The sequence below is a fragment of the Daphnia magna genome, linkage group LG9 (genome assembly GCF_020631705.1).
Source record: "Daphnia magna isolate NIES linkage group LG9, ASM2063170v1.1, whole genome shotgun sequence".
NCBI classification, from domain to species: domain Eukaryota; kingdom Metazoa; phylum Arthropoda; class Branchiopoda; order Diplostraca; family Daphniidae; genus Daphnia; species Daphnia magna.
This window is the reverse complement of record NC_059190.1, coordinates 8446577-8462270: the sequence shown is the minus strand read 5'-3', so window position 1 is coordinate 8462270 and position 15694 is coordinate 8446577.

Sequence of the window (15694 nt, the reverse complement as noted above, 5' to 3'; positions counted from 1 at the left end):
CCTCCAAAGTGGTTGCTTTCATACTCGCTGTGTCATTTCATTACTCTTGATTTACTGTTAACACTTCATTTATTTTTTCTCAGTTCTTCTCAGAACTACAAATATCGATTGCAGTGATTCAAGACATCTAAAACGGTTGTATGGATTTAATTTTGTTTACAATGCCACCCGTTTTCTCTAAATCTCGTCACGCCTTGCGCGGCAAGTTAGTGTTTATAGGAAAATATTCTCTACTCCATTTGTTTCTGTTGAGCCCAGGCATAGAGGTGATCATAGAGATATATTTTTAAATATTCATGTAAATGTCAATCAAGAAATTAGAAATCAATGTGGTTTTGATTTTGAAGAATCAGACACGGAAATGATGGTTCAGCAGTGTCAGACAGTTGATTTTGAATTAGAACAGTCAGGTATTTCTTTAACAGATGGTATGGAAAATTTAAACAATCACATTTTTCTATCATCAGGGAACGAGAGCCTACAAATCAATGGTGAGGTTGATGAGTCATTGAGTGTATTTGAGTTTAAAGAAGACGCTGATTTAGAGTTCAGGAAGATTTGGCAAAAACATTTCTGACGTGTAAGACTCCTCATAAACACATTGAAAAAATTCTTGGAGTTTAAAAAAAATGGTCATCCTAAGTTGCCATTAACAGCTAGGACTCTTTTGAAAACAGTTCGTAAAGCATCGCTTCAGACTTCAAATATGGCATACTTTGGATTAGAAAAGCGTATTTTGATCAAAATTAAGGGTGGATTAAAACCATCGGGGGATGGATATCAGGTTATCAAGCAACAGTTTAACATCGACGGAATTCATTTGCATCGCAGTACTAACAAATCCTTTTGGGTGATTTCTTGTCGAGTCGTTAATTCAGTTAATGATTCGCCATTTGCGGTTGCCATTTTTTGTGGTAGTTCCAAGCCAAAGAGTGCGAAAAAATTCCTTGATACTTTTATAAAAGAGTTAAGGAAACTTACAGATGAGGGAATTTTAGTAGATGGAAACGTAATGGGAATTAGAACAGAATCTTTTATTTGTGATGCTCCGGCTCGTAGTTTCGTTAAAGGAATCGTTGGCCACGGTGGCTACAGTGGTTGTTAACGTTGTTGTCAACGGGGCGTTCATTTTAAAAAAGAAGAGTTTTCCCAGAGATTTTGATCCCTTCCGAGTATCTGCGCACCAATGATTCTTTTCGTGTTATGGACGATGAATCTCACCACAAATATGTTTCGCCTTTCCTCGACTTGATTAATGTTGACATGGTTTTGATTTCCCACTAGATCCTATGCATCTTGTATATCTTGGTGTTGTCAAACGTTACTTGACTATTTTATACAAAGGTGATAGAACAAATAAAAGTCGTTATCGTTGAACAAAAATCAGAGGAAAAGGGTAAATATGCTTCTTCAAAAACTTAGAATTGCGCATCCCTTTGAATTTCACAGGAAAAGAAGAAGCATGGAAGAACTGAGTAAGTGGAAGGCAGTGGAGTTTCGTTCCTTTCTTTTATATGTAGGCCCGATTGTTTTGAAGCAGGTATTAGGGAAGGAAAGGTATGAACATTTTTTGAATTTACACGTCGCAATTCGTTTGCTCACATCAGAGAATTTAACTGAAGAAAACATTCGATATGCTGATGAACTCCTTAAATATTTTGTCGATCAGTTTGAGGTTTTGTATGGCGATCACCATCTTGTTTACAATATTCATTCACTTTCTCATCTTGCCAATGACTGTAGAGTTCATGGATCATTAGAATCTTTCAGTGCATATCCGTTTCAGTCTTTTTTGGGTTCTATTAAAGGACTTATTAGATAAGGATATAGCGAACTAGCACAGATTGCTCGCAGACTTTCAGAATATGACGCTTTCGAAACGGAACCGATAAATAACAATCGAAAAGAAGGTTTCAGTTGGCGTACTATTATCCGTAGTTCAAAGGCAAATGCTTTTTGTATGCTGAGGAATGGTTTCATTGTAAAAGTTACATCTATTACTCACTATTACTACTACTATTACTCACATATTTGGGCAAACATTTTTCGGAACTTTCGAATTATTATACTGAACCGATTGAATCTAGCAAAGTTGGAGTTTACCAATCATCGCAGTAAATAGCAACATAACGTCTTGGCCAAAAGCTTTGTTTGAAACATCTGCTAAAAAATGTATGGTAGTTAAACCTTCTACCAAATATGTGATAATGCCCTTAATTCACCAGTTTTGATAAATTCGTCGCATCAATTTTCATCGACATCGTTTTGGGAGAAAACCCATACGTAAGTTACGTACGTTACAATCCTAAATAATGCTGAAATTTATGAATATTTTTAATTTTCTAGAAGTCTTGTTCCAAGCAGATGAAACAAAAATAAAAAAGGGAAGTCATTACGTATTCACTTTATTTCATAAAATCACATTTAAAATTTCCTTTTATTTAGATCAACTTGGCGATATTGATCCAACCCATCACTCTTTCTAAATATTTATCGAAAAATTTTGATTCTATAATGATTATGATATGTATTTTTCGTCTGAATTAAAATACCATTTGGATTTTTATCAAAATGCTGACATTTTATTTTATTACAAAAATGTTAGGGATAAAGACGTAAAAAAATTAATCAGGATTGTTTCTCATATTGATGTCGGCCCAATATCGGACGCCAACATAAAAACTTGGCAATTTTTAAATGGTCGGCTGAGAGTCGGAGGAGAGTCGGTCTGTTGGCCGATATTGCCAACCAAAATATCGATCGGGCCGACATCGGCTCAATAAAGTGTGTTACTTGGGCTCGTTATCTTTGTATTTTTGGAAAATATTTTCTTTATCTTACTTTTCAATATACTGAAATTTGCAATTTTAACTTATCTTTCAAAAATCGTCAGATGCAAAAAACTGACACAGGACCACCGATGGAAAATCTAGTAATGAAAAGCTTAAAGAGCACGCGATCAAGGTTGAAGACTGTCGTGGACACTTGGACAGTCCTACGATAATGCATCAAATATTCCGGAATTTACAACGGACTACAAGCACACATTAAAGAAAGAAAGACCAAAACTAATTATGTCTCGTGTGGTGGCCATTCTTTGAATTTGGTAGAAGTTTGCGCGGCTGAATGCAACGGAGCTTGTGTTAAATTTTTTGGTTTGATTCAAGAAATCTACAATTTCTTATCCGCCTCTCCACCAGCTTGAAGTGATATTAAAACATAGGAAGAAAACATAAAGTTCCAAAATATTTTTCGGTGACCAGATGGTGCGCTCGTGTCGATGCCGTTCAAGCCATTCGTGAAGGATAACCTCATTATATCAAGGTATTTGACGAAAACGGATCCTATTAAATAAAGAACGCCGCATTTGTTAGTGCAAAAACATTAATTTCGCGTAGTTCAAAATTCATTGGTGAAAAACGCGGTTTTAACACAGCACTTATTAGGGAAAGAGCTTGTGTCCTTCGATGAACGAGTGTGTAGGGGCGTGGGGTTTAATCCTACAAAAAAGTCAAGTGTGAGGAAATTAAAGATCTATTCTTCTTTTGATCAGCAAAAAATAAAATAAAATTCTATCTCTAGACGTTAAATATTTATTTGAATTTTACTGACACACGTTGCACCATAAGAATACATGGAAATAGAGGGGGGTGTTCTTAATCATTTGGTGGGCACTGTATACAGCTGTATCACAAATAGTTTAGTAATAAAAGAATTTAGAAATTCTTTGGTGACAAATCCACAATTGTTGCCCGTTTGTTTTATATCAATTATCTCTTTATGTGATATGCATATCATAAATAAAAAACTGCATATTCAGAGAATTTTTTCCTTTATTAAATGTTTCCAATTGATTAATCTTCATTAAATATTAAACCAGTAAGAAATAGTTTGTTTTATTACAATCTGGGTTGATTCAAGTTAATACCTGGCAACATGGGGCATGTCGGCAGTATAACATGCCTGTCAAAACGTCAGTCAATTGTAAGTGTAATTTTGGCTAATTATGAATAACTTTCATGATAGTTAGAAATCTGAATTTCCTATTAGATAACATTTAGCACGATCTGGTTTTATCCCTTCAGCAGTGATTACGTGCCCAAAGTACGAAACAGATTGCGCTAAAAATGTACATTTCAGCAGTTTCATTTTTAGGTGTAAATTCTCTAAGAGGGAAGAAACAGTTTTAAAATTAGAAAAATGCTCCTCGATTTTTAATGAAAAATGACAATGTCGTCGAGATTGGCGGAAAAAGATTCAACGAAAAAGGACACGATGAAAGAGAACCGACAAAAAGGACCCAATGAAAAAGGACCCAAACGAAAAGGGTCGCTTTTACTGAAAAATAAAAGTTGTCCATTTTCTCCGTCAAAGTGAGCCTTTTTCTAATTTCTTTTCATAGTTCTGTTCATTTGTATGAGACTTTCCTAGAACTATTACTTGGTGGAAGTTTCTAGACGCACTAGACCGATTCTCTACAAGTTTTTGTTTTATTAAATTGATGGAATCCATGGTTTTAAATTTTATATAATGTAATTTGGATTTTTTAATTTCATGTTTTAAATACATCAAATAATTTTGAAAATATTTTATAAAAAGCGTAATAGCTATTTTTGGGGCTCAGTCCGGATTTAAATCAAATCAGGTACACCACAAACCCTCACCGAAAGAGAGGATCTGGGACACTCAGTGCGTTGCTTTATTTTCCGGTGCTGTTCGGTGCTAGAGCCGGTGCTTCACTAAAAGCCCCCATTTTATATTGAAATTAAGGCTATTTTGAATAAAAGGAGGAGTGAAGGTCTAAGTTTTATTTTAAAAATAAAATAAAAAATCAGAAAGCTAATTGTGACCTAATACACCCCAATAGACCTCTTGCAGAATGCGGATAACAGGATTCCTGTAGTCCAGCAATGTTGCTATCCGCCATCTTATGAAAACCATATCCTTTTTGACAGGGTCTCCTATTGGATTTTTTGATAGTTGAATAATCTCTAAATTGGTTTATGATAGGAAATAGTAAGACACAAGGTGATGAACTATATTATTCCGGTAACATTAATAATTCAAATTTTTACCGTAAGTGTAATGGAAAAGATTTTAATTTAAATTTTTAGAGTTCGTCTGCTGTTGCCCACAAGAAAAGCACTGGTGATGCCCTTACCAATGTCAACTAGATATCGCTCATCGCGACGGCTCCCAGATATGCTTCGTGGTGATTCTGGGCGATGGCAGCCTACAGCGGTATGCACTTTGTGCACAGCGCGATGCATTTTCTTTTATCTTCCAATTTTCTGATTGGTCGCTGGGCTTCCTCCCTACCGTTACCCTCACGGCGAAAAGCAGACGATATATTTCTCTATGACAACTTTATAATCAAATATTTATTCTTGTCATTTGATTTTTAACTATGCACTTATATTAAAGTATAAGCTTGTGTAACGTGTCAAGAGTAATACAACCAATGAGAACAGAATGAGGAAAACGATCTTTTAAACCGGTATTTAAGACTGTAGAGCAAGATCTGAGACAAGATGATGAATTAAAAGGAAGAAGAGGGGATCATTGTTAGGAGTGAGATTGTCCCTTTACAACTCCTCTTGTCTGACCAACTAACATATCAGCAATGACAATGTGTGTTTATAATGAAGACGCTGAAAACCTTGTCTTCGAGCAACGAACAGCATGATGCAATAGACAGCATGATTGGAGGCTCTAGTAGCTGTTATTAACCAACAACCAGACAAGTATAATTTAAAATGTATATAAAGCAAACATGAAAAGCAATTTAAATTATTTTAACAGCTTTACAGCAAATAATTGGATAGCTCTATTTCAAGTATGAAATGCAAGTAACTGGCAAAAGCACAAGAAAAAAATACTCGGGAAGCAGTAAATCAGAATACAGTACACAAAAACAGTATAAGAGAGAAAAAGCAACATGGGAAACTAAAAGAAGAAATTTGTTGGAAGCATCATCTCAGTAATTTCATATTTGTGTTTGCCATGATTGCAACACAACAACTCCCTGTGTAAAGTGCTTATCATACAGGAGGATTTTGTGCTATTTCTGTGATTTATTAACACATACAAAAATGGTGTTTCATGATCGGGAAATCGCTTTTAAATGTTCACATTGTGGTCTCGTAAGGGAAGCAGTTACGAAAGACTATACATGTTCCGGCTTTTCGCCGGGTACTGCTGATGATAAAAGCTTCAATTTATTCTGCAGAGATTCGCTTAAAATGTGGTACCATCCTACCATTGACACCAGTTTTAATTTGCAGCCAAAGAATTTGAATATCAACAATATTTAATAAAAAATGAAATGAAGCTCATCGATAATATCAAATGTAAGGCTTGCGGGAAGGACGCCAAGGCTAGTCATTGTTATGCTGGCATAAAATGTACAGGCGAACGAGTAAAAACTTTCATTGTTGTTTGTTGATGATGATTATCATTATTGGATTTTATGATATGATGTGTTTATTGATGAATATAACTTTGCCAGATTAAACGATGAACACTTTAAGATTACAGCAGTAAATTTTGATATTAATTAATTTATCAGTCAAAAGAAAATTGTATTTAACTAAGGAAATAAGCTGATCGGTTCAAAGAACCTGTTACTTATCCCGCTTTCTGACGCAATAACCTGACTATCACCCCAATTGTTAACCAGCATTTAAACAAAAATAAAATCGTTATATTGTTCGACCAGCTCCAGTTCTTCACCATCTTTAGTTTCTTCCTTATTAGATTTGTCCTCGTCGTATTTTTGAATAAATCGGGAAAGAAGAGAGTCCTCTACTTCCATAGTGTTCTCATCTGAGATCGAATCAATCTCATCCAAGAATTACTTTTCGGTTTGTACGTCGAAGTACAGGTGGCAATAAGCAAGTATATTCTTTAGTCTCAGATATCTGCATTTTGTAGAACACGTTTCCCTTGACTGAGCGCGTTTTTTTCCCCTGCTAGCGAATTAAATTTGGAATTAGGAAACGATAATTTAATGAATAAATAATTTTTAATACCTAGTAAATTATTAACAGAGTCCTTTTCGGTTTGGGGAATCTTTTCTTGAATCTTTCCCATAGCATCCATTTGTCCACTAGAACAAAATCGTCGTTGATGGTAACTACTGAAATAGAACGCATCAATAAATATTGTGAAAAATAAAGAGTTTCTATTCACTTATCATAGCCTCTGTTTGCCACGGAAATGTGCCAGTGGATCTGTGGGTAGCGGTCAACTCTACTCCACTCTGTTCCTCAATAAGCTTCATAAGCTCTTCAGATTACGTTTTAAGATTTGAAAGTTTTGCGCGTAGGTGGTTTCTGAGCATTGCATCCATCTAAAAACTAACACATTTACCACTGTATCAATTAATCAATATTGTCGCGGGTGAAAAGGGAGATTGGTTATCTCTTCGCAGAGATGAGCTCCTTGGACAACGCTGTGATCGTGATGAAGAAATTATCGGGAGAAGTCCGCTCTAAGAAAGATACGCAGATACGCAGTCCGGAAGGGGAGTAAATTGCGCGACGGGATAAAACACTGCCCTGAATCTGCGTTAGAGGAGTCTCCCGGAGCTGAGCTCCGTTAGAGGAGTTCCCTGGTTTCCTAGAGGTCTTCAGACGCTTCTCCAACTTTTGATAATGGTTATCCCTTTTGTTCGAGTAAAACCATTGTTTAGAATTAAGTCATCATTTGTTGTATTAATTTTTCTTGTTCAAATACAACTAGTGTGACAATTGGTGGAGACGCAGCTCGTTACTTGTAAGTGACGAATTAGTGCTGCAGAGTTTTAATTTTTAAGACGCAGCTCGTTACCATTAAGTAACGAATTTGTGCTGCGGTGTGCCAATTGTTGAAGACGCAGCTTGTTGCCTGACTGTAAACGAAATCGTGCTGCAGTCATTGTTAGCCGATGCCGAAGAGGACAAACCCATGGCTACCTAGTTGCCTAAGAGACCCCAGCCGACGATTACATCCGCTTCGAGAACTGTCAAACGTTCCGGTAGAAGCTTCACCTACCCCAGCCTCATCGTTGGAGAGTGGAACTTCCTTTTTTGGTGAAGCCTAATTTTTGAAGGTCCTATTCCAAAGGACCATTTGACCGAAGAAGCTGACTGTCAGGGTGAATCAGTCAGACTGCAAGAGGTTTAGACTCGGATCCAGAAACTGAGGTCGATTTGAGAGTGACGACGAGTCCAGTTGTTCCGGTCGGTGGACAACAATTTGTAGTGCCATCAAGGCATATTGAGCAGCCGCAAAGACAAGCTATGGAAGCTGTCAGAAAATTTGTTAGCTCGCCAATCTTCCAAAAAGTTCGGAAGAAGATGTGCACTAATGGATGGAGTGCTTTGAAGAACATTCAACCCACAGCAGATGGGGTTATATTGAAAAAGAAGATAATTTGAAAAGTATTTTGATGACGCCGCCAGGAGCTGGTTCAATTGCTGCAAGGCTCCCGAACGAGTGGATGGTAAATCCCAAACTGCCAGAAGATATGCGATTGCAGCGCCTCTTCCGTGGCCAAAGGCAGGTGGTTTAAAAAAAAAAGAAAAAAACAAGAAAAATCCTTAAGACTATCCGGGAAATACAAGAAACATTTGAACAAGTAAGCGCAACCGGAAGGAATAAAAACGATGAAGAAAAAGTCCCTTATTTGCCAAGAGGACGTAAGCTGATTTTTTTAGTCTCATTAACCTTTGTGGATCGCAGAAGATTAGTGCAGTCGGGTCGCCTGTCTTGAAGAAGGGGACCTGTTGCGGGTGAAAAGGAGATTGGTTATCTCTTCGCAGAGATGAGTCATCCGCTCCTTGGACAACGCTGCGATCGTGGTGAAGAAATTATCGGGAGAAGTCCGCTCTAAGAAAGATGCGCAGATACGCAGTCCGGAAGGGGAGTAATTCGTGCGACGCTATAAACACTGCCCCGAATCTGCGTTAGAGGAGTCTCCATCGGGTGAGCTCCCGGAGCTGGACCCGTTAGAGGAGTTCCCTGGTTTCCTTAGAGGTCTTCAGACGCTTCTCCAACTTTTGTAATGGTTATCCCTTTTGTTCGAGTAAAACTTGTTTTAGATTTAAGTCATCCCTTGTTGTATTTATTTGTTCTTGTTCAAATACAACTAGTGTGATAATATGTTTCCATACCAGCCGCACGCATTTCCCTAGATCTAATATGATTCATGGTGCAAGTCACACCCTCCAGTTCCCTCTGAAGATTCTCCAGTGACCAATCCGATTTAGGAGTTTTATCTATGAGCGCAGTGCTTATAGTAGTTAATCAAAAATAATAATAATATAATGTAATCATCAGTTAACTTTTCAGAAGGATATCTCTTCAATTAGCTTCATTTTTATATCCCGTAAATCGCTGAACGATAAATTCGTTACCGTTAGTAATTCACTTAATAGGCTGTGTAACAGTGAAACCTCTTTCTTAGCCTAAATGGCAAGTAAAAGTAAAAGTACTGTTGGTTGGAGAGTGCGATGTACAATCCACTGCACTCGTATGAGAAGAGGCTTCTCATCTCAGTACCCCGTATTCTCAGTTGTCTCTTTCAGTTGTCAATGTCAGTTTCTCAGTTGAAATGTTTTTCAGTATTCTCTTCTCAATAAAGCAGAGGTAAAGACTTAAATCTCCATTGGTGTATATTTTTCTTCATTCCAACAAGTACCAATTTGTAAGAAATTACAGAATGTATTGTGCAACGTTTAGTACAATGACAAGAACCCTGTACAATCCTCGAGGGAGAGAGAATAAATTATTTTCCAAATCGAAACAGTTGATGTAACTGTTTCTAGAAATACTCGTGGACTGGTGGTACAAACGGTACCGAATGTTAAGCGAATCTCTGCAGAATAAGTTGAAGCTTTTATCATGGGCAGAGCCCGCCAAAATCCGGAACAGATATAGTCTTCCGTAACTGCTTCCCTTACGAGACTACAATGGGAACATTTAAAAGCGGCTGTTTTCAATTCAAATGAACCTATCAATTACAATGCGATCAGTTAGTACAAATATTCTTGAACAGGATTTTCTTCTTGAATTAAACCTGTGTTTGTTGTCACTCCTCACATCTCTTGAACCAAACACAGAACTGAGAGTATGAGACATTCCACATTGACAAATGTTAAGTAGAAAAAAGGGACACTTACATCTGAAAAAAATATCTAATAAATTATATAAATGCATGAGCAAAATTTTCTTTGTAAATCATACCTTGAATTTCTATTCACCAATAATATTCATAATCATAAAACTCATTCTGTAACAAAAGCCTAACAGCTGTGCTTCACAGCAGATTTCCTGATCATGAAACACCATTTTTGTATGTGTTAATAAATCACAGAAATAGCACAAAATCTTCCTGTATGATAAGCACTTTACAGGAAGTTGTTGTTGTGTTGCTATCATGGCAAACACAAGTATGAAATGACCGAGATGATGCTTCCAACAAATTTCTTAGTTTCCCATGTTGCTTCTTTCTCTCTTATACTGTTTTTGTGTACTGTATTCTGATTTACTGCTTCCCGAGTATTTCTTTCTCTTATGCTTTTGTCAGTTACTTGCATTTCATACTTGAAATAGAGCTTTCCAATTTTTGAAGATGAAGGCCAAGGCAATCTGGTGAAGGCCAACGCAATACAAGTTGGGTTCCAAGAGCAATTGCCATGAACTCTCTAACTCAGCCATCTCTTACAGCCTGCTGCGATGCAGAAGAAATGCCCTTGTATACACCAAGGACCTCCAAGTGGTTTTGATAACTTCTGGTTTAGACCAAATAGATGAATATGTCTGTGGGGGAAATTTTTGGGAACAATTGGGCAACAATCTAATCCGTGTTTCCACATAGAATTGGGAATTGAATAGGGACACTCACTATTTCACCATTTTAACTTATCTAAGTAACGAGTTTTTGCATCACTTACGAGTTCATATTGTAAAACCCCTACTTACTTCATCTTTAAGTAAATAGCTTTTACTCGATTAAGGGAAGCTGCGGACTTCGTTCGATGGTATATTCCCGTAAAATGTTAACATGATTCAAACAAATCGATAAATGTCTCAAACGATTGGAGGCATACATACAGGCCGTAGCCGTTTAGCCAGCGTCAAGCCAACAAAGACACAAATAAGACAAGTTTAAACGGGGAACGAGCAGAAGCCAGTAGCAGGTCGAATAAACGACCTGACACTTGACTCGCGAAGGGGGTGAATCAACACTAGACTGGGTGAACAGCACAGCGTTGACTAACGAAGAATTACAATTGATGGGGTTTATACGACAAACAAAGTCAACGCGATCACCAACGCAAGGTGAGCGTAATGAAAGGATGGAAAGGAAAATGACTTGTTTCCAGGAATGAGAGGAAGGATATTTTTCCAAGAAAGAGTGAGCTGATGCATTCCTTACAATATGCATAGTCGGAACACGACATAGTTTTACACTAACACATGAAATAAGACGATGAATAACGTGAAACGAAGCACACATTTTTCAGCGAAACTTTTAAATTTATTAATATTTTGCACAATAACAAAATACCGTCATAGCAGACATAATCGGCCGTCAAATGCTGCGTTGCGCGATAAAATCAAATGCGAAAAAAGATGTCAAACAGCTAGGCTCGGCCTCGATCAACTTTGATCGGGGCAACCCGTAAGTCGTATAAAAAGAAGCAATTTTTTCGGGGCTGGGTTTTGGGTTTGTAAACTTTGGGCGGGGAAAGGGCCGAGATTTGGCCGCCCTGATCCGCCCCGGAGCTCCTGCAAAATTTGACCAGACGAAAAAATTTTCGGGATTTTTAAATAAGCCAATCAAATTCATTCATCATTTTTGGGCTACCAGCCGTACCATCTACTGGGGAGTATTGAGTATATACATACATGCATTGTCATAGGTCAGACAGAGTTATTGAGTCAGATATTCGACATCTGATAATGAATTAGATGAAGCTATTAGCAATGGCGACTTACCTGTCCGGTTGTCTCTCTCCTTCGTGCGAACAGAATTTGTTGAATAACGGCGAAGAATAAAAAGTCAAAGACTGCAGTAGGGTCTCAAAATAAAAGACCAAATATTCGATCGACTTCGGTGTTGACCATTCCCGCCCTGCAAGCAGGTCCAACGAAAGGGTGTTCAGCGTCGGGAAAGAGGTTATCGGTATATCAAGAATGAGTCTCAGCCCTGAAACCGTAGAAGCCTTACTATGTCTGCGCTCATGGTGCAGAGCAGGAATGCTAGAAGATGTGAATGTCGATGCATTTATTCGTGAAATCGAGAATGCGAGTGTTGATGACATTGATGATGAAGAACTAACTTACGCTCACATGCAGTGTAATTCGTAGTTTGTAGGTTGAAAAAAGCTTTGGTAATGCAACTTCTCTCGTAGAACAAATTATAGTTTGTAGTAAATGACGTGTTAAACCCTTGGTAAACCCGCGGGGCGAACCCAGATCAGAGCGTGGGACGAACCTGCCGGGCAGCCTGCAAGAACCCGATCAAGATCGGGGCGTGAATCGCTTGCCCCACGCCCCGGAGGGTTGAGAAATAAAAAAGAGTAAACCCACCCCGATCACCAGAAAGTCATCCCGATCAACGCGGGGCCGAGCCCACCTATAGCCCTGACATCACCCTTTTATTTTCCCTTTCCAGGGATCGGAATCCCACTGGTTTGAAAACGGGGCAACAACCAGCAACTGAACAGTCAGTTGGAAAGCAACTTTCAAGCCTACTATACAACTAAGGACATACCTTTTAAATCTAATTAGGTATTTTCCAATGTATAAATCTATTTAAATAATCAAATAATCAAATCAATTTGTTTGCTTCACTCGTTGTATTAGTTTTGTGTTGTATTTGAGTAAGACACTTGCTCCTTACTTTTAGAATACACTTAGATTCTTTTTAAAAGGTACTTGTGTTTACATACAACATTCCTGGTTATTTAAAACATTTGAATAATAATAAGTAAAAAGTCAGAATTCAAATTTGAATAAGGCGCTTCATCAAATGGCCACCACAATGGATGTTTTGAAAGGGGTAAATTTTATTGTAATTTTTGGATCTTAAGTTATAAAATCGATGTAAACTATCACATCAAACATTCTAGAGATAATAAAGAATCTCAAAACATATTTTCTGTTTAGTTTGGTATATTAATAACCAAACAACGTACCAAAAATGTCTGTTTTTGGTCCCTCCCCACCCACCCCTTCCAAAATATCATAAAATGAAATAATTAATTACGGTCTAATTTTTTAGCGGATTTACATGAATGATTTTACGGCAATCGATAGGTAATAATAAGGGCTATCTACTCGGTGAATTTCATTGAAAAATATGAAAAAGAAAAAAATTCCCAATGTAACACATTTTTCATTTAATCGGTCTAGCGCAATATTGACCTAAGCGACAAAACTAACAAAATCGTATTATGAGTATACTGAGAGCAGCTGGTAGTACACGTTGCTGGATGGCAGCTGCAACCCCAGATAATGCTTGATGCCAGCAGGGCCACCTTTGTTGATCTCTGTTTCGCCGTGACTCTGAAAAAATCCCAAAATTATTCATGCAATCAAAATGATCCAGACTTTTATTTACATTTTGTTTTTATTTCCCTTTGATCATTTGATATTTAAAATTGAGGTATTTTAGTTAACTTTCAAATTATAACTAGGTTGTCCCTGGCCTGCAGCTCTGAAGTCCGGCTAGTGAGGATAGGCTTTGTAAATTGTAAACTCCTCGCGTTTGTTTCGACTGCTTGGAAAAAGGGGGCAGCTGTTTGTGTGTGTTGTGTTTGTTCTATTGGTGTTGGTGACAGTCTCCTGAAAACATTCGTTACAATGAAACTGGCAAACCTTTCGTAATTGTGCGTCTTATAGTCCATGATAGCACTTAGTTTTTATTCGTCGTGGGTGATGTCCCATTATGTGGAATTACGTGTCTGAGAAAACTATCGGAGTGGGTAAGATATTTCATGCTTAATATTTATTTTCCCAGTGCTTTACCCTGTTGTTGTATCAACTTGGGATTAAAGTGGAAAGTGATGCACTCCCCGCAAAAGCTATTTCTCTAGTGCCTAATTAACAAGCTGTCAGTCTGACTGCTTTCATCAGAAAAAATTAGCAACTGCTCCATTGGCACAGTGATTCCCTTTTCCTAAACTTGCCATCCGATCAAACCTGAATTGTGTGCCATAACATTACCTGCTGTTTTCCATTCCAGAATTTCCACAACTAGAGAAAATGAGAACAACAGAAGTTGAAAGTTTGATTGGAAAGTTTTTGCCAGCCAGTACTTTTGACCCCCAAAGCATAGCATATTACATGCAGCAAGCGGAAGCTTGGAGGACGCCTCTGACGCAGAATCTCCCTACCTCTCCTGCCCCCTTTTCAATTTCCTACAACATTGTAATCCCCCATTTTCCCTCGTCTTTTATCCGCTTAATAACCTTAGGCTGTCGCTGTACACATGCAGCGTGTATTCAAAAAAGTTTGAAATAGCTAGTACTACAAGGTATTGATGGCAAACGTGTCTTATAATCCCGTCAAACTCACGTTCCATTCCCTCTTTTCTTTTCCTACGCTGGCAGATGGACCGAAGAAAACAAAAATGGATGATCTGCCCTGTCTATTTTTTTAGTCTTTTCTTTTGACGGTCCAGCACAGATCAATATTCCCACAATCGATTTCTCTCTTTCCCGCTGACTTAAGAAAAAAAAAAGAAAAAGAAAAGACCGTCCCCATCCATAGTGGCAATAAGGAAATAGTTGTTTGGCTTAGTTTTAGTTTGCGGCATTTGACGGTTGATGTTGGGTGGCCCATCAGTTTTCCTCCCCCGTTGTGTACAACAGCGTAGGGACTGGACCCAGCCGTTGGTCACATCTCATACTCGTGAAACGAACCCTCCATTCATGAAGACGCGGAGAAGGGGAGAGCGAAGGCAGAGAGAGAGGACTTCCTGTTGGGTGGGACTGCGATAACAAAGGCATCATCTCTCCGAAATCCCCTTGAACTTAAATTCTATGAATGAAAACTTCTTTTAACCAATGTTTGTTTTTGTTTTCTTTCTTTGTTCCAAAAGCTATCAGCCACTTAGACGGAGCTTCTATACCTCACGGATTGACGTTGCAGCTGGGCGACCTCAGTGGAAATCACCCAGATATGTGAAGGTAGGAGTGAATTCTCAACTTATCGCATTGTCGCAAGTCTTTTCCTTCACGCGATGATATAGTGTTTATGGAATTGATAAGAAAGAAAAAATTTAAAAATAAATAAATAATAAAAAAAAAGTCGTAAAACGGAAAGAGATAAACTCTTTCCTCACACCATCATTAACTCCGCACATGAAAAACACGCACAAACACCCCCCGTAAGTGCTCGTGGGAATGTCGGTCGCATGACTACATCGACATGTGTTGTTGCCCCTAAAGATAACAGCCGAAGAGAGATTCCTTATCTAAAAGTTCATTGATTTCTTTGATAAACATGTTTCCTGTTTGAACGCTTTGGTTTTCTTCCTGTTAGATTGGTACCTGGGCGTGAATCTGCACCCTAGCCTGCAGGTAAGCAATGGTTCCCATACACTTTGCCGCCAACACTGATTTCGTTTATAGATCTTGTTTCTGGCGTTATTTTACAGGGAATTTTCCCGTGTTCCCTACGTTCAAGTACGACCTACATC